Source organism: Dunckerocampus dactyliophorus, chromosome 3 (assembly GCF_027744805.1).
Source record: "Dunckerocampus dactyliophorus isolate RoL2022-P2 chromosome 3, RoL_Ddac_1.1, whole genome shotgun sequence".
Taxonomy (NCBI): Eukaryota; Metazoa; Chordata; class Actinopteri; order Syngnathiformes; family Syngnathidae; genus Dunckerocampus; species Dunckerocampus dactyliophorus.
In genome coordinates this window covers 19,154,317-19,179,087 of record NC_072821.1, presented here as the reverse complement: position 1 = coordinate 19,179,087, position 24,771 = coordinate 19,154,317, and positions in this window count along the sequence as shown.

The following is a 24,771-nucleotide window of genomic DNA, read 5'->3' as shown; positions in this document are numbered from 1 at the left end:
CATATACTGTATGTTGTCTTTGATGTCTTATTTTCTATTATGATGTCTACTATATTGGGAAATATGAGTGTAAAAGTGACTGCAGTCATCTCTCGTTTATCGCGGTTAATTGGTTCCAGACCCAATCGCGGTAAGTGGATTTCTGCGAAGTAAATATTAATAAAAATATATTTTTTAAAAATCATAGTTAGAGCATAGATATGATCTTACCTATATTAGAGCCATGTAGACACGAAATAACACCCCAATGGTCCCCTTTAGACTCCTATTATTCTTACACCACATTGCTAATGCGGCCACGGCTGCCTTGCATGCTAGCGAGCTAACTAGTTAGCCTCCAAATTTTTTATTCTAAACCTTAGAAAGGGTTTCAAATGGAGTGGGGGCTGAAAGAAAAAGTTAGAAGCCAAAAACGTACCACTTGCACTCGTAACTGGACAGTAAATGCTTCGTAGTGAGTCATTTTTAAATATGGTTTTCAAGAAAGACTTTTATGCAGACTACACTCAGTAAATTTCCAGTGTTACTTTACAGTACGGCAGTCATTTTCCAACCGTAAACAATATCGCAATATTTGATCCTCCATCTGTTTGGTCATGTAAATTAAGTAAATTATTATTATTTTCATTCAATCCAATTGTCGTTACTCTAGATTGTTTTATTGTACAAGAACAAATTGTGAATCCTATTGGTAACAGTTTTAATGTGAACAAAACATACAATAGCCAAAGTTCAAGTTGGTAAGGACTCATTCTCTCCTTTGGTGTAAGTGTTTTTTATATGATATCCGTTGCCAAAGTTTCTATCTCTACAAGTGTTTGGTCAGGGCATACCAGACACAGTTATCAATACTGCTCCTCAGTGAACTCTTCTGGGAATAAAAAACATTTGAAATAATCAGCAGAACGCAATGTTATATTAAAATTACATATTTTATCACTATATATCTAATTCTGAATGGTGGATAGCCTTAAGGCTTAATTTAGAAAGGCAGGTACTTTGCAATGGATTATGTTAATGTAGGTTTGTTTAAATAAGCTTTCAGTTCTTTCTCGTTGGAATGAGATTTTTTATCTTAATCTAAGAAAGAGAGCCACATGGGTCAAATCCAAATATTCATCAGTGGTTTTGCACTGCAATCGAAAAGATGAGTTAAATGTTAAGAACTGCCTTGTGAACCTAAATTTTAGAGATAAGACTGGTATTATGAAACTAAAAGAAACTCCATTTTAAAATGTCATTAAATACAAGGTTACAACCCCATAAAACTCTTTAAGAGAATACATGCAAAGATGAAACTATTGTATAAAGTTTTAGTCCAAAGGTTAAGCCTTGAATATGATCACCATCATCGCTAGCCGAGATAGAAGTCTCTTCAGGTAGGGCTGTGTGGGTTTTAGTGAGTATATTTTTTATATTTACATGTTTTAAAAAGTTTCATTCTTTAAAACATGAATTTCAAAGAGAGAGATTTCCAAAATGAAGTAAAGGCAGCACAGTCGATGAGTACTTCTTGAAGCTGTCCCACAGCAAGAAAACTGGTACTGAGACAAATCTTGTTTAGGCCTTTTTACCTTAGGCCTGTTTACCTTTACTTGCTGTGCTTCTGTGGGTTCTTTCACAGTACGCACGCACGGGGAGAACACGCAAACTCCACACAGAGATGCCCAAGCGGCGACTCGAACCTAGGTCTTCCCGATCTCCTGACTGTGTGACCAACATGCTAACCACTCGGCCATCGTGTGTGTGTATATATATACTGTATATATATATAAACACGTACTTTTCTCATTGCTTTTCATCTCACATCATCTCACTGTCAGATGACTAATTACAATTTAAATTCCGTAATAATAATCTCCCGAGCTTTCTTATTATGGACATTGTCAGTCTCTTTCCAACTGAAAACACAAAATTAATTAAATTGAGTTCTAATGTTGTAACTACTGTATGTATCAATTTGATTCTACGGACAATGAGACACTTAGAAAGCAAAGAAGGCTTCTACTGTTCAGTCAAAAAACCTGACATACTAAAGAAAGATTTGCTGTGATCTAATTCATTTATATATTATCTGAGTTCGACCTACTCATATAAATGAGGCCATGAGCTTGTATCCCCCTCATGCTTTAAATACAATCCCTATAATTTATTTATTTGTATGAGCTTAATTGGCAACCTGCCCTTGAGATATTAGTGAGATATGGAAATCAAATATGGAATGAAATTAATTCATCCCACATCTCACCCACTCATTATTTTGGTATGAATATTTGCAACCAGCATCTTCCTGCATGAATGCAGCCAAGCATACAAGCATACTTACACACTGAGGGCTCTTATATTAGTACGAAATACTCTTTGTTTGTGCTAATATATATTTACTTTTGAAATGACACATTTTTAGTGTCAGAGTCAAAAAATCCAAACTGTCCCTTTAATACATAATTAAAAGAAACTGTAAAAGCTTAAAAAACAAATATATACATTTTATTTTACATACACATGAATTGTATTTATTTTATTTTATTTAACACTTAAAGGCTTCCTGGCATGTTTTATCAACTTTGCTTAAATATGTTATATATTGTTTGTAATAGCCCTGCGACTGGCTGGCGACCAGTCTACGGTGTACCCCGCCTCTCACCCCAAGTAAGCTGGGATAGGCTCCAGAATGGATAGATGGATGGATGGTCTGTTATAATGTAAATTCGCAAAGATTACATTTATGGTTCATGGTGCCACCCATGACGAGCTAGCTCTCACCGTTCAGTCTCAATTTCGGACACCTCTCAGCTACACAAACATCGAGGTGTAGGAGACAGAGGATATTTAGTGATTTTGTGATTACAGTGAAGATTTGAGCCATGTGTCAATAGTTTTCAAGGAGAAAAGAAGGGAGAAACATTTAGAGAAGAAATAGAGACCCTTAAGACATGGCGATGAGGATTGGTCACCTTCAAAACACAGAATGGTAAGTGTAAATTATTGTTTTAAATCGACTTCTTAATGAGCGTAAAAGGGTCTTTAGAGCTTTTTTTTTATTGTGTATTTCGCCGCCAGCGCCGTCCCTGCCCACCATCTTCAACATATTGCCGTGAAAAGATGTTTATATAACATGTATAATGCTTTGCATTTGGAATAGCGTTTAGAATACAATATGTAAACAAGACATGACTTACGGGCCGCATGGTGGCCGAGTAGTAAGCATGTTGGCCACACAGTCAGGAGATCAGGAAGATCTGGGTTCAAATCTCCATTGGGCATCTCTGTGTGGAGTTTGCATGTTCTCCCTGTGCGTGCGTGGGTTTTCTACGGGTACTCCGGTTTCCTCTCACATTCCAAAAAGGTTAATTGCTGACTCTAAATTGTCCACAGGTATGAAAGTGAGAGTGAGTGGTTGTTTGTCTACAAGTATATGTGCCCTGCGATTGCCCTGGACTGGCTGCCGACCAGTCCAGGGTGTACCCCGCCTCTCGCCCGAAATCAGCTGGGATAGGCTCCAGCATACCCCATGAGGATCTATCTATCTATCTATCTATCTATCTATCTATCTATCTATCTATCTATCTATCTATCTATCTATCTATCTATCTATCTATCTATCTATCTATCTATCTATCTATCTATCTATCTATCTACAGTATCCATCCATCCATCCATGTACTGTATGTGTGTCATGGAATTAACATCAAGACCTTCATGGAGTGCAGATTATTTGTGCTTCACTAAATAGCTAACAGCTAGCGTCCCGGATGCTAGCATGAAGAGCTAGCCGACTTCAGTACAGTCAGAGCGACCAGGAACAAAAGAGCCTGTAGAAAGCGCAAAGAAGGTGGGCTTGATTGAAAAAAACTGATACCGATGTCTATCGCTATCACATGTTTATGCTAATATCGGGCCGATATTATTGGTAGACCGATATTATCAGACATCCCTAATGGAAATAGACCAAGATTTTATATTTAATATTTTATTTTTGTTCTGTTTTCAGGTTGAGCCATGCTGTTCAGTCCCAATGACAAATCATTTTGCATCTTGGAATATGGAATATTATATATATATATATATGTATATATACCATTAGAACACACCGGCAAGAATATTGCAGTGCCGCTGGGAGCACTTCCTGCTTCCCAGCATGCTTTGCTGAAATGCGTTGCAAGTAGTTGTTAATATTACATCTATAATGTTATGTAAGTTGTTTGTCATTCCAGCTACTATTTGTAGTTGCCCGTGCCAAGCTCATTGCAAGTTCCGTTCTGACCTTTGCTTGTTCAAATAAAGAGCAACTTCCAAGCAAGCAGCTGAAGTGCCCCTGAACGTCTCTTAGCTGGGATTGAATGAGTTAAGTTAAGAAATTATTTCCAAACGAACTCCCATAGCCAGTAAGTGTAAAGAAGTTTTCCATTGAACAACTCTGATTTAACATATATATTTTACAGTTTACACTAATGTAGTCCACTTCTACAGTGATTGCTCCAATAGGTCCAATCAACTGTGGACAAAGACGAAACACAGTTTTGCCAAAGTTGATAGCCCAATGAAATTCAACACATTTTGGTAATCAGGTTCTGACAGCTACATGTATTAAACTTACAGCTGCTGGTCGTCACGTTGCAGTCAGCCACTATAATGTAATGTTGGCTGACAGGAATGCCCTGCAGCTGAATGGTGCAGACGCTTAGATTTCTGTATTATGAGTGTTCCTCCCTTGGTTCAGTCAGGCTCAGTAATGATGTGCTTTTTTTTTTTTTAACCACTTAGTAACAGTCGGCCCTCGTTCATAGCGGTTAATTGGTTCCAGATCTGACCGCAATAAGTGAATTTCAGCGATATAGGATTCAATGTTAATAAATTGTTAAAAAAAATCTATCACCTTTTGCGGAATCACAGTGACTTTCTAAATATGGTTTTTAACATGATTAGAACATGAAATAACATACCTATAGTCACCGTTACACTCCTATTATTCTTTGTTTACACCACAGTGCACAACTCTTATGCTGCAGGTACACAAGGTGACTGCTAGCTAGCAAGCTAGCGAGCTAACCAGCTAGCCTCAAATATATTTCTTCTAAACTTATAAAAGGGTTTCAAACGGAGTGGAGAAGAAAGACCAAAGAAAGAAGCCAAAAATTTACCAGTGCCACACAGAATGAGAGGAGAGCCTTTTTTTCACTCGATCTCAGCCATGGTATGTCTGCCTCAGCCATAGCATGTCGGCTCGGCTCGGCATCCAGTCTACATGCAGTGTGACGGTGATGTAAAATGATGTCATGTCTCATCAATGTAACATTACTGACGCCTAGTGGCCGGAATACTACATATCACTTATATTTCAATATGTTTTGACCAGGGGTGTCCATTATGTCAATCGCGAGCTACCGGTTGATCACAAAGGTAGTTTGGGTCGATCGCGTAAACGTCACTTTGTAGATGTCATATGACATCAGTCAGCTGACATTACGCTATTGGCAAAGATGAAGTGGTGAACAGGCGTCACAAGCTACACACGGAGGTGCAATCTTTAATATTTCAGTTACGAATAAACTAACTCAGCGGTAGGATGCCTATATCTATAACAAAAGTTATCCGTTCTATTGTAGAAGCTAGGTTTGTAATCAAAAAGTGAATTGTTTGATGGCTTTGCTGCATGTCCTGAACTCCACTATAGAAACGCATGTTTCCTGCACTTCTGTTTTCCCGAGTATTGTTTCATGCTTAATTGGAAAACGTGCCCATTGCTGAAACCTTTTTAATATGTTGTCTTGACTTCAGTTGCATTTTCTTTTGCATAATCATTTTCATTTCTTGTATCATTTTTATTGTTTGTATATTTGTGATTTTTTGAAACAAATGCTAATATATGAGCTGCGTGTCTACTGAACACAAAGGAGCTACTTTGACTGACATGTATTACGGGTACTCAGTTTATGTACACAACTATTGATGAATTATGTGTAATTATCTTTATTGCCATATTAAACTGAATTGTGAATTACTGAATGATATTAACTACCGGTACTTTTATTACCTGTAAACTTTGAAACTGTAAATGCGAAATACTGATAGTTAATATTTAGTATAGTAGTTTAAAACTTTACCGGTTCGATTTTATAGATATGTTGTATGCTTTATAGTAAGAGATAGATCATGTCGACTTACATGCTGAAAAAGTGCGTGGACCTCTGATATTTATGTACAATGTACGTAAATACTCATATTTATAAAGATATGTATTTTCTGTTTTTATAGTAGGAGGTAGATCTTTGGGACTTGGTCAATTTATAAGTAGCTCTCGGGCTGAAAAGCGTGTGAGCACAACTGGTTTTGACTAATAATAGACCATAGTCTACCACTAAACAGAGATCATTAATTAGTTCATTAAAAAAACGCAATATAGCAAAGATACGATAATCAAACCGCAATATTGCGAGGGCCAACTGCAATGCTTAGGGTTGAGGGTATAATGAAATTATTTTCCTTAGCAGGATAGGAATGATTCTGAAACTCCAGTACTAGAAGAAAATCACATGAACATTTTTTTAACTTCTCAAATAAAAATAATAAGGAAAACTTTCATATACCCTCAAAATCTCATCACCCCATATATTAATGCTCTTTAACAACTTTCCTTGCCCAGTGGAAAGTAATTCAATTTCCTCAAGTGGCCCCCTCCTGAAAGAAGCCTTTGGGAAAATAATTACTTTTAACGGTAGACTTTGCCCCTCCTCCAGGAGGACTATTATCACCACCCTCTGGCCCGTGTCCAAAAGTTGTTTGTGTGTGTGTGAGAGGCACACTTACAGATGGTCAACAATAGAAAGCAGTCCATAGGGGACCCCACCCCCTTGCAGAAAGATTTCCTTCCTCAACTTTTTCAATGCCCAAGCTGATGTTAGCACTTAACAACCCAACGGCCTGCCTGTTGACACACTTCAAACTATTATTTATATGGTGTACTGAATAATTTGCTTCAGACTAAACTACCACTAATCACAAATTGAAATGTGAGGGGGGGAATTGTGTAAGTCTATCTAAAAGGTAGATATCTAAAATGTAATAAAAGAATGAAGTAGTGAAGTATGTAAAATGTAATCCAATAAATTACATACTTGATAAACGAAATTAAGGGAAAAAGCAAATTGCATAGTTGGTTCTTAGTATTTGTGCTTACGTAAATATTAAATGACATTTTATACCTATATATTATATCTGCAGCTTAAGAAAAACTAAGGTATTTGATTGGCTACGTGTTCCCAAAAATCTGATTGTGAGGATGTAATTGGTTGACTTGCATGCATCACTTCTATCTTCCTGTTTGAATGATGCAACTGTCAGGCACCCAGCTTACTCGGGCCCCTTTTAGCACACAGGATTGCCAAGGAAACCTCCTTGTCCGTTAAAATACCTTAAGGCCCCGTCACTCAAGATCAATAGTGCTGAGACAGGATGTGATGTCGTTTTCTGCTCAGCTGATGCCTACTGTGTGACTTAACAATAGCAGCAATACCAAGCACACGTGCTCTATTGTTGCAGTGAAACTGAGACACTAGGCTTTTCCCTTGGGGTTTAGCCACATCCCATCTGTCTATGTTTGCTCGACACGATTTGGCTCCAACGGTGTGTCTGAAACAGCTTGAAGATCAATGGGAATGTATTGGTTTAAAAAAAAGATGCCTCAGTGCATTCATACTATATGTAACTTTTATGATTTTATTATAAACAATATAACATGAGCAACAAAACACCACATAGGCCATTATGTTGTAAATCATTTGTTAAGACAGAGTGAAAAGTCACTTGAGAGAAAGGAAAGAAGCTAAAAAAATATATATAAATATATAAAACATATAAAAATATATAATATATAATATATATTTATATGTAATATATATAATATATATATATATATATATATATATAGATATATATATATATATATAGAGAGAGAGAGAGAGAGAGAGAGAGATCTAGATATATAGATATATAAATATTCCGACAACATCGTCTCCGCTTGCCGCCACAGTCATTCTAAACTGCGCGCACAGATTTGCAACTGCCAATACGTAATTGTTATTGTATGAAGTTTATTTATACATTTATACAGTGGATCCTGCTTAAGTCGGTCCCGCTTATCACCAGCTCACCAACCCGTCTGTGTCTGTGTTATTTTTTACTAAAAAGTGCCACTTTCAGTTGACGACGACCATACATGCTTTTATTGACATAAAATTTGAGACAGAAAGGAGTGATTTCTGTGAAAATTGCTCCGTATACAGTATGTGGACAGGTGTTGTTTTATTGTTGTTGTATTATTGTTTATATAATCAGCCATTTGCAAGCCAGCAAGCTGCTGCCAGATAGAGCTGACTCTAGCTGCTCTCTGCCAATGAACTGGGGTCTCATCTATAAAAGTGTGCGTGGAATTCTGACTGAAAGTCTTCGACTGAAAATGCGCGTACGGACAAAAATATTCTGACTTACAAAAAGTGGCACAGGCACACTTTCACGCAATTTAGTTCAAAGTGTGTCCAAAGAACAGATTTTGTTATCTCGCACTGTCTTAATCCTCTCGGGCATGGAATTCACAGCAGCTGCCCTGGTTGTTACGCAAATCCTCTTCCACTTCATGAGGACGTCACAGAACAGGTGGATGTTAGACACCTTGTGCTCCCTCACTTTCCCCTTGAGGCCACTCCATCACCTACAACTTCAGACACCTCTGCAAGGCAGTTGTCACCTTTGAGGTTTGTTTGGGATTCTTATCATGTTGGAAAATGTGACTATTCTATTATCACAAACGGCTTCATATTGTAAGCCATAGAGAAGATGTTTTCCAAGTATCTCTGAAATTATTAGAGCACAGAATTTTTTATTGCTCCAACTCAGTGATCTTCTTGCCAAAGCCAGATGCCTCTCCGCAAGCAGATGGTAAAAAAAATGGAAGCAAGACTGAAAACTGTATTGAACAGTAGGTGTAACCCAGGGTAACAGGATGCTCAAAAGTAAAAGCATGTTAATAAAAACAGCAATACATATTTTGTTTAAAAAGCCAATATATGAGTCAATATGGTTACATAATATATTAAAATGTGTGTAATATTCAGTTTTTTTTAAAAACCTGTTAAAATGTGTAAACTATGTATATTCATTGGTTCTTATTGTATTTATAGTTGAATTACTGAAATGTGTTGACTCTTATTTTGAAAGGGTACTTTGCTATGTAACCCATGTGACTAGATCTGTTTCCTGTGCAGAGGAGAGAAAGTTACACAGTCAGTACGTAGTGTGCGGCAGAAGAAGAGCAGGAAACTTGCCAGGAAAATATGAAAACAAGTGTAAACACTTTGTTGTCTGAAGAAAGTGCAAAGAATGTATTTTTGTTTTTCCACCATGTTCCTGTTTTGGAGATGTTGTCATTTTGGGTTGAAGAAATATCGAGCAACGTAACATCGACGTAACAGAACATAACTGCTCAACTCCAAACTCATCTTAACTCCAACAACTTGTTTAAACCGTTCCAGTCGGGCTTCCGTTCCAAACATAGCATTGAAACAGCTCTTCTTAAAATCACTTTGTTTAAAATCTTCTTCTCTCCTCCAACTCCGGCCATCTCACCATCCTCATCCTCTTGGACTTCACCGCAGACTTTGACACCATCAGCCATTTTATCCTCCTTTCTCGCCTCAAGACCAGCCTCTATATCACCGACTTTGCTCTGATGAAACACAATTTTCTCAAACCTAACAGTTACAAAACAGACATAAACATCATTGGTCCGAACAACATCAGAAAATCTGCTACTGCCTCAATCTGGATAACGCCAACCTCACTCCATCCCCACTCACCCACAACCTTGGCATCCTCCTCGACTCTACCCTCTCATTTGAACCACATGTGAAACAAATAACCTGGACTGCATTTTTACATCTTAAGAACATAGCCCGACTCCGTCCATCTCTCACATTTTTGCTGCTGAAATCCTCATCCATGCCTTTGTCACATCCAGAATTGGCTACTGCAATAGCATTCCCTATGGTACACCATCCAAAATCCTCAATAGATTACAATACATCCAGAAGTGTCCGTCTCCTTACCTCCACCAGCTCCTGTCAACACATCACCCCTGTCCTTTAAAACCTCCACTGGCTCCCCGTCCCTCAACGCATCTGTTTCAAAGTCTTTCTGATAGCTTTCAAAGCTGTCCACAATCTGACCACTCCATACCTCACAGACCTGCTCCATCGACACATTCCCTCACACTCCCTTCGGTCCTCAGACTCCAACCTCCTGACCCTTCCCTGTAGGACCAAGCTCCGAACCTGGGGAGACAGAACCTTCACCATTGCCGCCCCTACCTTCTGGAATGTATTGCCCCAACTACTCCGTGCCTGCTCCGACCTTCCCACCTTCAAAAAACAACTTAAAACCCACCTATTTGAAAATGTATTTAATTAACAATATAGAAAAAAAAAACTTTTTATACTTTGCTGCAAAAGAACAAGAGTTGAATGTGACTGAGATTTTTTCTTTTTCAAATGAGGGCTGCTCTGAGCCAGTTTTCTGAGTGAAAAGTGTGGAATAAATAAGTGGCTTAACCGTGCATGTGGTACTGGCGTGCTTTTATTTTGATGGCCGGACTTGCAGGATACAGGAAGTGTTACGCCAAGTTTACATGAGTGATGCCGGAGGGACCAGAAGGTAGTTGTTTTTTTTTCAATTGAGTTTTTTTTTCATTTTCATTTTTCATTTAGACAAAAGTAAACATATACAGCAAATGTGTCATCGCTTTCAAGTACATTTCCAGAATGAAATAGTACCAGAACAGGCTGCTGCAAAACAGAAAGGAAATAACAGTAAACATAATAAATAAATGATAAAAAAAGAAAAGAAATGGAAAATGAAATGATAAACTAGAGGTTTCCTGCAAGATTTAGGGCATTAATTGGATTTGTCTGAGGTGGACCAAAAAGAAAGCTCCTTTGTGAAATACGCCTTGCTGACCTTTTGAACCTACTTATATACAAAATACCATAGAATGGAAGTTGGACCACCTCAAGTTCTCAGGTTTTGGACAGGTGTGATACTACAAGTGTGCACATCTGATGGCGCTCACAGAGATGCAAGGAATGCTCAGGTCGTTTGTTTTTGTATGCTCAGACACTAGAAAAAGTGGGAACATTGGTAGAGACGTCTTTCTTCTTGAAATGCCCATGATCTGTGAGAGGGAAAATGTGCTGGAGGGCACATGCCCCTTTTTTTGCACGGCATCCTTTTTTTTAGTATACAGTTGTCCCTCGCCAGATTGTGGTTGGAATACATAACTAAGCACATATTGTTTTGCCTGAATTAAGCATTTCTAATCATAGATAGATACAAGAAGACGCATTCAAATGTGATATATAGTATTCTACACTAATCACTAGATGTCAGTAATGTTACTGTAATGTCCAGTGAAACATTCAAGCAAGTTTATTTATTTAATACTACTACTAATATAATAATAATAATAATAATAATAATAATAATAATAATAATAATAATAATAATAATAATAAACAAGGAATCCTACTTCGTGGAAATTCACTTCTTACAGTCGGGTCTGGAACCAATTAACCACGATAAACAAGGGATAATTGTATCTGGTAACTAAATCAAGGTGGGAATTTCTAACCAACGCTTGTCTTTGTCATTTTTGCTGTGGTAAAACTTGGCACATTACGTAAACAGTTGTATATCTGTCACAGCTGAATGTGTTGGTTCTCCAATTCTGAAGTCCATCGCAATTTGGGATCCACACTTTTGTTTGTTATGCTTGCTGTCCACTCACTTCCTGATGAGTGGCCGTTCCATGTGACAATCATAAGTTCATGTACATTTTGCAAATGCAAATGTTAATAGTAAACCATTTTCATAGCAGATCTGGGAGTCCAAAATCAGTCTTAACGCACTTCAAAATACAGGATAAATTAAAATGTAATTATTTAAATACTGTATCAATATGAAATATAACATTTTCATTTAAAGACTATTATGTAAAAAGATTAAAGGGAAAGACTATAAGTAATTATTTAGGTCATGCATGTTCTAACATGCAGCAGTATCCTGTTACAACATTTGTTCTTAGCTGAGCACAGACAAAAACATGATGAATGCCACAGGAAAAAGATGTAAATTTTCATTTAAGAGCCAATCATCAGTCCTAACTGAAGAACCTTCTTACAAACCTCAGAAAAAAATAACTTCAGTGAATGAGGTCCAATATTTATCGGCTAGATCCTGCAGAAAGGCTCACGTCTTACCAGAATTTCTTTTTCTCGATCCAAACTGTTTCCGTCTCATTTGGCTCAGTTAGAAGATTTCTGAACTTCATGCCTGCTGTAACCCAAAAATAATGATCCACCATGACAAAGAATCACATTAAGAAAAGTCAGAAGCACTCCGGAAATCACAGCCTGATGTGGGTGTTCTCATTTCATTTTTGATTTCATGGAGACCTAGTTAGGTCTCTTTGTCAAGTTTGGTATGTAAAGCCATCAAACAAAAGGAATCCTGGGATTTTCAATTGATGACTCAAGTCATGACTGAATAGATGAGTATGAATATAGTAATTAATGTGTAAACATCATCCCAAACTAATTTCCCTGCAATGTTCACATTCTTTTTCTGTACTTTGAACACAGCATGTTTCACTACAGTAAAGTAAGAGAAAACAGATGTCCTAGTCTTTATAGTGCATCTTATAAAATACCTTGATTGGGGCCACAAAGGGCTGGATGATATTTGAACTGATGCATTTTGTCACACCTCCGAAAGCTTGCAGCCATTTAATACTGTACAAATTAAAAATATATGCCAAATGTTTGAGGTATATGTGCCATCAGGTTCAAAGCTTTTCTGGTTAACCACTCAAATAAATTACGAGCTACCCACATAAATAATTATTTACATTTAACAAGTATTTAGCTTATTTGGTAATCATTTCTGTTTTTTTTGGCACAAACATCAGATGCCAGTAATAACTGCATGCCTCTTTGATTCATATTCCTTTCCAAGCTAATATTACCTTTTTTAACCCAAATGCTGGCACAATAATGAGCAGAAGCATCAATCCTACTTTCTGACATTTTCCGCTTGAAAAATAATTTTCATGTCAGCCAATAACCGGTTCTGAGCCTCAGCGGCGCAAGCTCTGGTCTTGTGCCTACACCAAAGCCTAATGGGATAGATCAGCTATGCATAACTGGGGGCAATCACTCACTCCATCTCCTTTCTGACAGGACTCGGTTCTGGCTTCTGGGTAATATCATTTCTGTTATCTTAAGATATCAAATTTCTGTCTTTATTGGCAAAAACCTCAGCAAATGGAGGCCCCATTTTCTTGCTTGAGCTTGAGAGTAGGTCGAAAAATGAAAATATATCTATACCCCCTGCAAGGCCCATTTAGGACTGAGATCCCAAGACTGGTGATTCATATACTGTATTATTATTCATATTATAGCGATTATAGTCAACAGTCTTTATATGACATAACACTGGTGTTGAAACCTTTAAATCTATTTACCTAAGGATGTGTTTTTTGTGATATATCAAATTATATCTCTATTTAACAATACAATATGTCAATATACAAGTTATTACAGTGGAACCTCTGTTAGCTTGTTTTTTGCATTCAGGTAGAAAATTTCTGCCCACATTTTGCCTCGGTTTTTTGTACATTTTCTGTTTAGCATACAATATGGCACGTGTCTTGTCGTGTTCTTAATGCAATGTGTGAATGCAACTGTGGTTTTTCTGTGTATTTTTATCGTAACTGTCCTTGTTAGCATCCTTAGCCTGCTAACAAAATGGCAACTGGGATCAGAAATCAGCTATTTCGCCCGTCTTTGATGCCATTAGCAGTTGACTCAAAAATATTTACACGTATTTATTGTTTTACAATTATAGTTTTACATGCATAAACAATTCTAAATGCATATAAATGAAAAATTAAAGCGATAAATGAACATTCATGGTTATGTTTACCTTCATTGAAGACTACTGTTTCCAAAGACAGCGGGAAAGCGAGACACCACACGAACACCACTTTCCTGTTTTGTCACGAGTTATTTCTTAAAATCTCAGCTTCTTTATCAAAATGCTGTCACTTGCTACTTTCTTCGGCTCTTGAGGTGAGAAACACTATTGAATTCAAGAAATAACTCATGGCAAAACAGGAAGGTGGTGTTGAAGTGGAAGGTGTTAATCTTGCTGCCACATCGTGTCTGTGAGAACAGTCACATCAACAATCACGTCTTCAACAAAGGTAAAAGTAACCTTAAATGTTAATGCATCCCTTTTATTCATCATTTATATGTATTTATATGCATTTAGAGTTTTCTTGTGCATGTAAAACTATAATTGCAAAACTATAAAAACGTGTTTTGTGGTGTTTTTTGACATTTTGGGCTTTCTGGAACGGAGTAATCCCTCCCTGAGCTACAACCGTATTGTGGTGGAGGAGTTTGCGTGTCTCGATGATCTTAGGAGCTAAGTTGTTGGGGCCCTTTTATGCCCCTGGTCGGGTCACCCAGGCCAGAAGCGACAACATGGAATTCCCCTCCAAGGAGCTCACCACTCATGGGAGGTGCCAAAGGGGTCGGGTGCAGAGTGAGTTGGGGTGGCAGCCAAAAGCTGTGACCTCGGCTGTAGAAGCTAGCTTTTGGTACGTCGGATGTCACCTCTCTGGTGGGGAAGGAGCCTGAGCTGGTGCACGAGGTGGAGAAGTTCCGGCTAGATATAGTCAGACTCACCTCAATGCACAGCAAGGGCTCTGGAACCAGTCCTCTCGAGAGGGGCTGGACTATTCCACTGTAGCGTTGCCAGCAGTGAGAGGCGACGGGCAGGGGTTGCAATTCTTGTTGTGCCCCGGCTCATGGCCTGTACGCTGGAGTTTAACCCGGTGAACAAGAGGGTAGTTTCCCTCCGCCTTTGGTTGGGGGGACAGGTCCTGACTATTGTTAGTGCTTAGGTGCCAAACAGCAGTTAGAATAACCGTAGAATAACCACGCTTTTTGGAGTACCTGGAGGGAGTACTGGAGAGTGTTTCCCTTGTTCTGCTGGGAGACTACACTCACATAGGAAGTGACAGTGAGACCTGGAGAGGCGTGATTGGAAGGAATGCCACCCCAAACCCGAGCGGTGCTTTGTTATTGGACTTCTGCGCTTGTCACAGATTGTCCATAATGAACACCACATTCAAGCATAAGGGTGTCCACAAGTGCACCTGGCACCAGTGAAAACTGGGCTGCACTTCGATGATTGACTTTGTGGTCGTGTCATCGGATTTGCGGCCATATGTTTTGAACACTGGGTGAAGAGAGGGTCAGAGCTGTCAACCGATCACCACCTGGTGGCTCCGATGTTGGGGGAGGATGTTGGTCAGACCTGACAGGCCCAAACGCATGTTTGTGAGGGTCTGCTGGGAATGTCTGGCAGGGTCGCCTGTCAGAAGGAGTTTCAACTCCCACCTCCGGGAGAGGTTAGACCATGTGGCGGACACAGAGTCTGAATGGGCCATGTTCCGTGCCTCCATTGTTGGGGTGGCTGATCGGAGGTGTGGCTGTAAGGTGGTCGGTGCCTGTCGTGGCGGTAATCCCAGAACCTGTTGTTAGACACCAGCGTTAAGGTATGCTGTCAAGCTGAAAAAGGAGTCCTATCCTACCTTTTTGGCCCATGTGAATCCCGAGGCAGCTGACAGGGATCAACAGGCCAAGCGCTGGGGGTTGGACATTGGAGTTTGGAGAAGCCATGGATGACGACTTCTGGGCGGCTTCGTAGAGATTCTGGACCACTATCCGCCATCTCATTAGGGGGAAGTAGTGTGCAATCAAGACCGGTGGGCTCTCCTATCTCTGAGGCTAAGGTTGCCAAGGTTGTCTAAAAGCTCCTCGGTGGCAGAGTGCCAGGGGTGGATGAGATCCTTAAGGCCCTTGATGCTGTGGGCGTGTCTCGGTTGACACGACTCTCCAGCATCAGGGCGGTGGTCCCCCTTGCGGAGGATTTGACTATAGTGGGATCACACTTCTCAGCCTTCCTTGTAAGGTCTATTCAGGGGTTCTGGAGAGGAGGATGCGCTGGATAGTTGAATCTCGAATTCAGGAGGAGCAGTGAGTTTTTGTCCTGGTCGTGTAACTGTGGACCAACTTTATACTCTCAGCAGTGTCTTTGAGGGTGCATGGGAATTTGCGCAACTACTTGTAGTCTACATATGTTTTGTGGACTTGGAGAAGGTATTCAACCGTGTTCCTTGAGGAATTCTGTGGGGAGTACTTCGGGAAATACAGGGCATTGGATCACCTAATTCAGGCTGTTCGTTCCTTGTATGAACTGTGTCAGAGTTTGGTTCGCATTGCCGGCAATAAGTCGGACCCATTTCCAGTAAGGGTTGGACTCCACCAGGGCTACCCTTTGTCACCAATTCTGTTCATCACTTTTATGGACAGAATTTCTAGGCGCAGCCAGGGCGTTGAGGGGTTGAATGAATGGATGGAATGGAGTAATTGGATTTACGTGATTTCTCATGGGAAAAAGTGATCCAGTTAGTGTCCGTTTCGGTTAGAGTTAGTCCTAACCAAGGTTCCCACGGTATATGATATTATTTTTCACTGTGTCTTTTTTTTATAGTCTATCACTCAATATTATTTCAGGTCAATGTTGAAAATGAGATCTCATTCTCAGTGAATTTTTATTTGGTAAAATCAGGAATTGAAACCTGTGTTCCTACAGCATATACTCTATGCATATTGTAGACCAGTGGTTCCCAAACCTTTTACAGTCATGTACCTGCTACTCCTGCACACTTAAAAAACATAAACCACACAATGAAACGTCTTTGATGTATTATATTAAGTATATTATATATTATGACATTAGATTTAAAAAATCATGTGCACACTAAGGCTACAAATTTAAAACAGAGAAGGTTTTACAGGGGTAAGACATCTCCTGGCAGGTTTATCTGCTGTTTGGTGAATTTATTTTTATTTGTATGTGTATTGAGTATTTACGTGGTTACTTGCTGTGATAAAATGTGGGTATTGTGACTTTTATTGTCTTTTGCTGTGCTTTGGTTTGCAACTACAATGGAAATAATCAGTACAATGCAATTAATGTTACATGTACATAAATAATATAAATAGTAATATAAATAAATATGAAAAAATAATTATGAAAACAAAGGCACATAATGTATAGAAATCAATCAGGAAATTAATTTAAACTTATTACTGAGTCAAATGGACATACAATGGTGTGAAAAAGTGTTTGACTCCTTCCTGCTTTCTTATTTTTTTGCATGTCACACTTAAATGTCAGATCATCAAACAAATTTAATTAGTCAATGACAACACAACTGATCACAAAATGTAGTTTTTAAATGAAATGTTTCATTATTAAGGGAGAAAATTTTCCAAACCTACATGGCCCTGTGTGAAAAAGTGATTGCCCCTAAACTGGTTGGCCAACCCTTAAGCCCCGGTCCCAACCCGCCATACTTGCAAGTGCGCCTACTTGCAAAAACGTGGGCAAAATTTGGGGATTCCTACGTGGTGAGTACTGCCTCGGTACGAGTTTGGGAGAACGCAGACCACGCAGACACGACGTCGCACTTTTCGTGCAGGAGGAATTTTGGCTGCGTGCGGGCTGCGTCAGGCTACGGATGACGTGTGATGCGCGTGCCCTCTGCAGCCAGTTAGCGCGCAGCGCAGTGACTATGTGAGCACACACGTGGTGGGTGCGCCGTCCGTCTCGGCACTTCCCCAGTTTGGATATCCAATGAGCTTGCAGAGCTTGTGTGGACCGTGCCGAGTGAGCGCGTGCATCGCCCTAGGTCCCCGCATTGTGTGCACTGATTTCTGCAGTGGGGCCAAGCTGATGGATCTCCGGGATGCCGAGAGCACAGAAGAGTTCGTCGGCTTCATCTGCGTCTCAGAGGGCAGCGGATGTGGCCGGAGGGGCCAAGTAGAAACTGTTCCATGTTTTTGCCCAATTGTTGATAATGGCTCTCTCTATGGTTTGCTGGAGTCCCAAAGCTTTAGAAATGGCTTTATAACATTTTCCAGACTGATAGAGCTCTATTAGTTTCTCATTTGCTCCTGAATTTCCTTAGATCTCAGCATGATGTCTAGCTTTTGAGGATATTTTGGTCTACTTCACTTTGTCAGGCAGGTCCTATTTAAGTGATTCCTTGATTGAGAACAGGTGGCATTAATCAGGCCTGGGTGTGGCTAGAGAAATTGAAATCATGTGTGATAAACCACAGTTAAGTTATGTTTTAACAGGAGGGGCAATCACTTTTTTACACAGGGCCATGTAGGTTTGCATTTTTTCTCTCCCTTAATAGTGAAACGTTTCATTTAAAAATTGCATTTTGTGTTCAGTTGTTTTGTCATTGAGTAATATTTAAATTTGTTTGATGATCTGAAACATTTCAGTGTGACAAACATGCAAAAAAAAAGAAATCAGTAAGTGGGCAAACACGTTTTCACACCACTGTATGAGCACATATAGCATTAGATTATGCACCAAGCAAAAATGCACAGCAGCACAGAGTTAACATGATTAAACCTCACCTCTGTGCATTTACGCACAGCATTAACATTTGTGAACAAGGACGAGGTGAAAGGAATTGAAAATACACTTCCGTCTGTGCAGTGTTGCAGTCATACACATAAATCTCAATCTGCGTCACACATGATGTGTTCAAGGACTGACGAACAAAGTGGCCACAATGCCCGAAGAACACATGTGCAAAACCGGGTGCTTTCTAAAAGTCTGTGCATCCATTCAACAAACAAATGGTTGGCTCATACAGCTCCGAAAACGCACTGATTAATCACAGCACCAACTAAGAAGACCAAATCTCATTGAGAACACAATATCGATGATCTTGAAAAATCTTCAAGATTAAACAGTTTTAATGTACAACATCATCGTCAAACTTACTTATTTGTTCATCTAACCCACACAGAACAATGAACAACTTCATGCTGTCACTTTTCTTTTGCACCTTTCTTCTGGCTGTTCACATGAGGTATTCGAGTGCATTACATAAATCTCAATATTCGGCGCTAATTTAGTCAAGCTGTTTTTAATTTTTCTTCAAGTACCCCCTACGGCAATCTGAGTACCCCTAGGGGTACGCGTACCCCACTTTGGGCTCCCCGGTTGTAGACTACAATAAGCCTTTATTAATCCCATAATGGGAGCATTCCGGTTTCGCAGCAGCTCTAAATTGGTTGCCTATGCAGACTATACAAATAGCTGAGAGCATCTCTTCGAGACATCAGCATTGTCCAGAACCTGTTATCTTCAGTTTGATAGGTAGAAAGTTGATTTGAGATGTACATGGTGGATTAATGATTAGTTGGCACAAAGTTGGAATCACCTTGCCGGTTGATCTAATGCATGTTTATGTCTGTTGTGCTGGCACGTTTCTCTTTAGAAAATACATGTGAACATTAAGTTGCAAAAGCTATCACAGATTAGGTAAGTGTATATTATCCCCTCAACTTTTTTTACGATAGGGAAGGTGTTGGACTCATTCTTCATGTTTTGCTGTGAGTCTAACAGCATCGTACATGTGCTGACATGTGGTTTTTCTGCCCTTTAAATCAAAGAGGTCAAAAAAGCCATTGTTTGACTTTCAGGTGCTTACCCTTGCCTCGAGCTTTGATGCCTAGTTAATGTGAAATATCATGAGAGCAGAGGCATTAGTTTTACACCTCAACTTGACCTTCAGTTGAGTGCCATGTAATGGATAATCACTCCTCTTAACAACCACTGACTCAGCCTTTCTCTCTTGTTCCTGTGGTTTTTGATAACTAACCAAGCAGCCTTTTATCCTTCTAAGTCATCATGCTTGTCTGCATGAGACAAAATAGGCTGTAAACTTGTAAACCTAATACTGTTGTCCCTTATCGTATTCTCTTTTTCTGGTCAAGACAAACTGCTATACAGTACGTTTTTTTGTCATGTTCCTGTTGCTGTTTTGTTTTTATACCTTTAATAAATACTAGAGATGTCTTGATTGGGCTGATTTTTGCCTTTGTTTTATTGAGCGGCGATTGAAGTATGATCTTTATGGCAGTTGCGGTAAAGTGCTTTGTTTTTGGAAAGTAAACAAAGCCATGTCATCTATGTAGAAGAACTTCTGCATTGTAAATGAAAATAGTCATACAGTCACTTGCAATGTCTGCAAAAACGCAGTTTCAAGGGGTGGTACGAGCAGAGCTACGTTCAATACTACAAATTGAATATGTCAACTGAGGACCAAACATAAAACGGAGTACAAAGTAAACGGAGTTCAAAGTGTTTAGCAAGGTCATGGTCGAAAAGGCTGCTACGCCACAGCAACAAACTTTGGACTTTCGGAGGAAAGACAAATACCCAAAAGAGAGAGAAAAGGCAAAACTACATTGTTGATTTACAACAATACTAGCAAATTCTAAATTCAATGAAAAAAGCTTTATAAAAATGTCTTATTGTGTTTACTTTAGTTACTTTGTAAAAACATTTTCAGTCCCATAGTCTATAACAAAATTGTCAAAGCAGCGGGTCGGCGCTGAGGCCAAAAATGCTGACCGAGACATCCCTAATATATACATTTGTAATTGTTTCATTAAGATAACTATGACAGGTAAAATCAAGCAACATGACGTGACGATATACGGTATTTAAGGTAAATCTGCATATAAGTCACAAATAAAATGATTGGTTGATGTGTGACAGACAGACAATTAGATCTGAATAGAAGATCTTGAGTGTAACACATTAGTTACATCATGCCAAGCAAAAGCATTGCACATTCCTCTGAGACTAATTAGCCCTCCTACCACGGCTAATTAGATAGTGACAAAAACACAGCTGGCACGAATGTGTAGGGAGATATTCAAGTTCTACTGTATGCACCGTATAACTGTCAAGATAAAACATTACACTTAACGAGACATGCGCTGATAACAATAATAAATTGTGGAGAGAGCAGTTAAGAATAGAGCTGAAGGGCCCCAGGAACCAGAAGAAGCACACATGGCTGATGGGACTTTGAGAATATTGCTCAAAATAAAAACTGAAGAACATACTGTATTCCTTTAAAAATATACTTCAATTATAATTATTTGACTGAAAGGAAGTTAGACTAGTAGATGGCTTGCCGTGATCTGCATTTAAAAAGGTGGTTAATGACTGTGTATATCCCTGTTGTTGATTTGTTCTTTTTGGTGCAAATTAGGATTATGTGTAAATTTTATATGGATATCAGCACATAATGATCCTATAAAATTTGGTAGTTCATGTTTGTGTTCACTCAGTTCTTCTCTAATGGGTTTTCTAGTTCATTGTCATTTGTTGTACGGCTTTTAAATTGGATCATCGAGACACAGTTTTGATATTTATGAAGAATTGCCTTGCAGAAGCTTAGCAACATGCTGTGATGCTTATTGTAATCCCTGCTGAATATGTAAACAGATATTACATACAGTGAAGGCTCCAAAGTTGGTAATGGTAATGGTTTTATTTATTTTGAACATGCATACAACTTATATTGGAATACATCACATTGTACAGTTCACAGATCTACATGTCCAAAAAGGAGTAGGAAGAAGTAAATCTCATTTAATCCTACTCCCCATCCGCACTGGATGTACGGTACAGTGGTTCAGGACTCTTCTTCCTTGTACTTTGTAAACATCAACTGCTTGTACTGTTTCTTGAAATGGCTCATTTTAGTGCATCGTTTGAGTTCTTTACTCAATCCATAGTTTGATTCCACATACTGATATGCAGAAGGTTTTTAGCATTGTTCTCGTGTATAACTGTTTTAAGTTAAATTTTTCCCTGAGGTCATATTTTTCCTCTCTAGTTGAGAAGAATTGTATGACATTTTTAGGTAACACATCATTGTTTGCTTTATGCATAATTCTGTTTGAAAATGTACTAGATCAGCGAATTTTGGTATTTGTGATTTTAGAAATAAAGGGTTTGTATGTTTTCTATAAGCGGCATTATGGAATATCCAAACTACTCTTTTTTGCAGGACATTTAGTTTTAGTTTTCTCGCCACCTTATGTTGTATATTTTCAGCTCATATTTTCATCTATTATGCTTCCAGGAAATGGATTTTCGTTCACCCTTTCAATGTCCAAACCGTCAATTTGTATTTGCAAGTGTGTAACAAACATGCAAAAAAAAAATACACCCTTTTTTTTTCAAACCACTGTATATGGTTCTAAGGGATTATGCACAGCAGAAAATGAGTATGTCCCCATAAAAAGCCATAAACAAAATGAAAGTACTCACTTAATAACAAGTTCTTGCCATACTGCTGTCATCCGCCAATAAACTATAAACTACAAGTGAAATGAAGTTTTGATTTTCAAACCGTAAGTTGTTTGGCTGGCAGTGACTGACACTGACAGATTGACTGCAAGGTACAAGTCAGTGAGCAGTGATCTCTATTTAGCTAATCTTGAAATTTGGCATGAAAACCCATATTATTATTCTAAGATTTGTAGAAGATACTGTATCTAGTAAAAAAAAAATTCACTCACTGCCACATTGGTACCTTTTTCCACGGTCAAATGTCTTCTGGGTTTTTGACTTTTTGTTTACATGCATCGTGCGACGGTGCTTGTGTTTCCCCCGTTCTGAGTAGAAGAAAGATAGTTGGGACAGCTGATGGTAGAAGCACCCTACAGTAATACACATTCAGTCCCAAACTTTCCTTTATCTGAGGCGCAGTATGAAAACAACTGTCCTCGAAATGTGCCGAAATACAATACCAAAGAAAATGACATGGCATTTGGAAATGTGAACAGGCTGGCTAAATCTACTTGAGTTTTGGAGCAAAAGCTTTCCACACAACGAGCGAGCATAATATCAAAAAAATATACAACAACAGAAATTCAACCAGAGCTGCACCACAAAATACAAACTAATATAGTCCATAGACATTACCAGATGCGAGGCTTCTTGACGAAATGTCATTTCCTCCAACTTCTCCAGTATCCTTCAGGCTGGTTTCAGTGACGAACTGTGTAAAAACGGTATATGACGATCAATGTTATTTTTAACAAACAAAAACGAACGTAAGCTGATTGTGTTTTTGTGACATGAGCACTTTAAAGTCCCCCAGGAATGAATGGGTTAGGTTAGGTCTCCTCCTGTTTACAACTGCACATGATAAAAGACATACAGACTTCCTCTCATCAGAATTATATGCTTTGCATAGCTTTTCCACTTCATCTAGAATCAAGATAATCCCTCGGCTCCTGTGTAATTATCTCTCCTTTTAGGCTGATCTCACCTAGCACAGCCTAGTCACATTACCACCTCACTTTTATCCATAGCTCTTAGAGCTGTTGCCAAGGGCTCTCTTAAGTCACCCCACAAGTTTTAGCTTGATATATATTTGCCAACATGTAAGTATTCTTTTTTCCCTTGCTTCATCAAGAGTAGAAGAGATTAGCGAGGAAGAAAAACGGAAGAAACGCTTATCGGAAAATTAACTTTATGACTGGTGCTGTGAAATACTGCACTCAATTAGTACAATCAAATGAATACATTTCAATAGCTATATCATTTATATGAAAGTTGTCATCTTGCATCTTTTCTGTAGCAGTCAAAACATAAATAGAGCAGAAAATCAATACATTCAAAATATACTCTATATATGGAAAAGTCATTCGGTTTCTACTTGTTTGAAAATGAGACAGCAAGAATCTATGTACTCTTTATACGTACGTATACTGTATACTGTAGTATAGAACACATATTTCCTTCTAGCTTCATTTTGGAAAAAGCTAAATATTTTTCTCTTTTTCTGGTATTGGAAAAGAGCTTGAGATTTTCAGTTATCAAACAACATGTTCAAACAGCCTTTTTTTTTTTATCATCAAACAGTCAAACTCAATTTAATGGCTGTGAAAATGTCTTAGTCACAGAAGGAATGGGGTCATCTTTGGCTGGCTGGACTGGAGGCATCCCCTCTCCTAACACTGATGGAGTGTCAACTTGAACTTTTCACAAACATTCACCATAGTGTTACAAACTATATAGTTAATGTTGACCAAATGCTTCTGGAATCCAGAGTGCCTGATTGCCTTCTTTCATACACCATTGTAACATTTATGGGCAAGTAACATTTCTGGCAGAAAAAAACTTTGTAAAAAAATGTCTAATATATGAAGTTTCTGTACTTTTGAATCTGTTGTTGGATGTATGTTCTCTGCATGTGAGTGTATGACTAATATTCCCACTTCTGTGTTTCCACCTGATTTACCCACCGGTGATGAAGGGGGGCTTTCCTCCGGGATAACACAAAGGGCAGAGGTGTTAATTATTCTACAGATAAGCTATGTCAGCAGAACTCTCTCATTGCTCCTAATTGTCCCTTTGGGGTACTTTGGTCCTCATTATAGAAACACTGTAATCTAGTGCTGATGTTATTTTGTTCAAGCCTTTGACTCAAGCCTGTTATTTCCGTAGTTCATTTTGAAATATATCATATTTTATGATATTAATTGTAGAATATTTAATTGCTGTTGAGAAACATATAGTCTGAGGCCTCCTTTTTTCAATCAAGTACTTTAATTGTGCAAACATGTATTTGATCCATGACATCATTGCTGCCAATTAGTTTTACAAGATTATGCTTTACCTTGAAATAATGTAACTCCAATTAATCCATCCCAGACACTCACAAATAGAGAATAATTATAGTTGTAC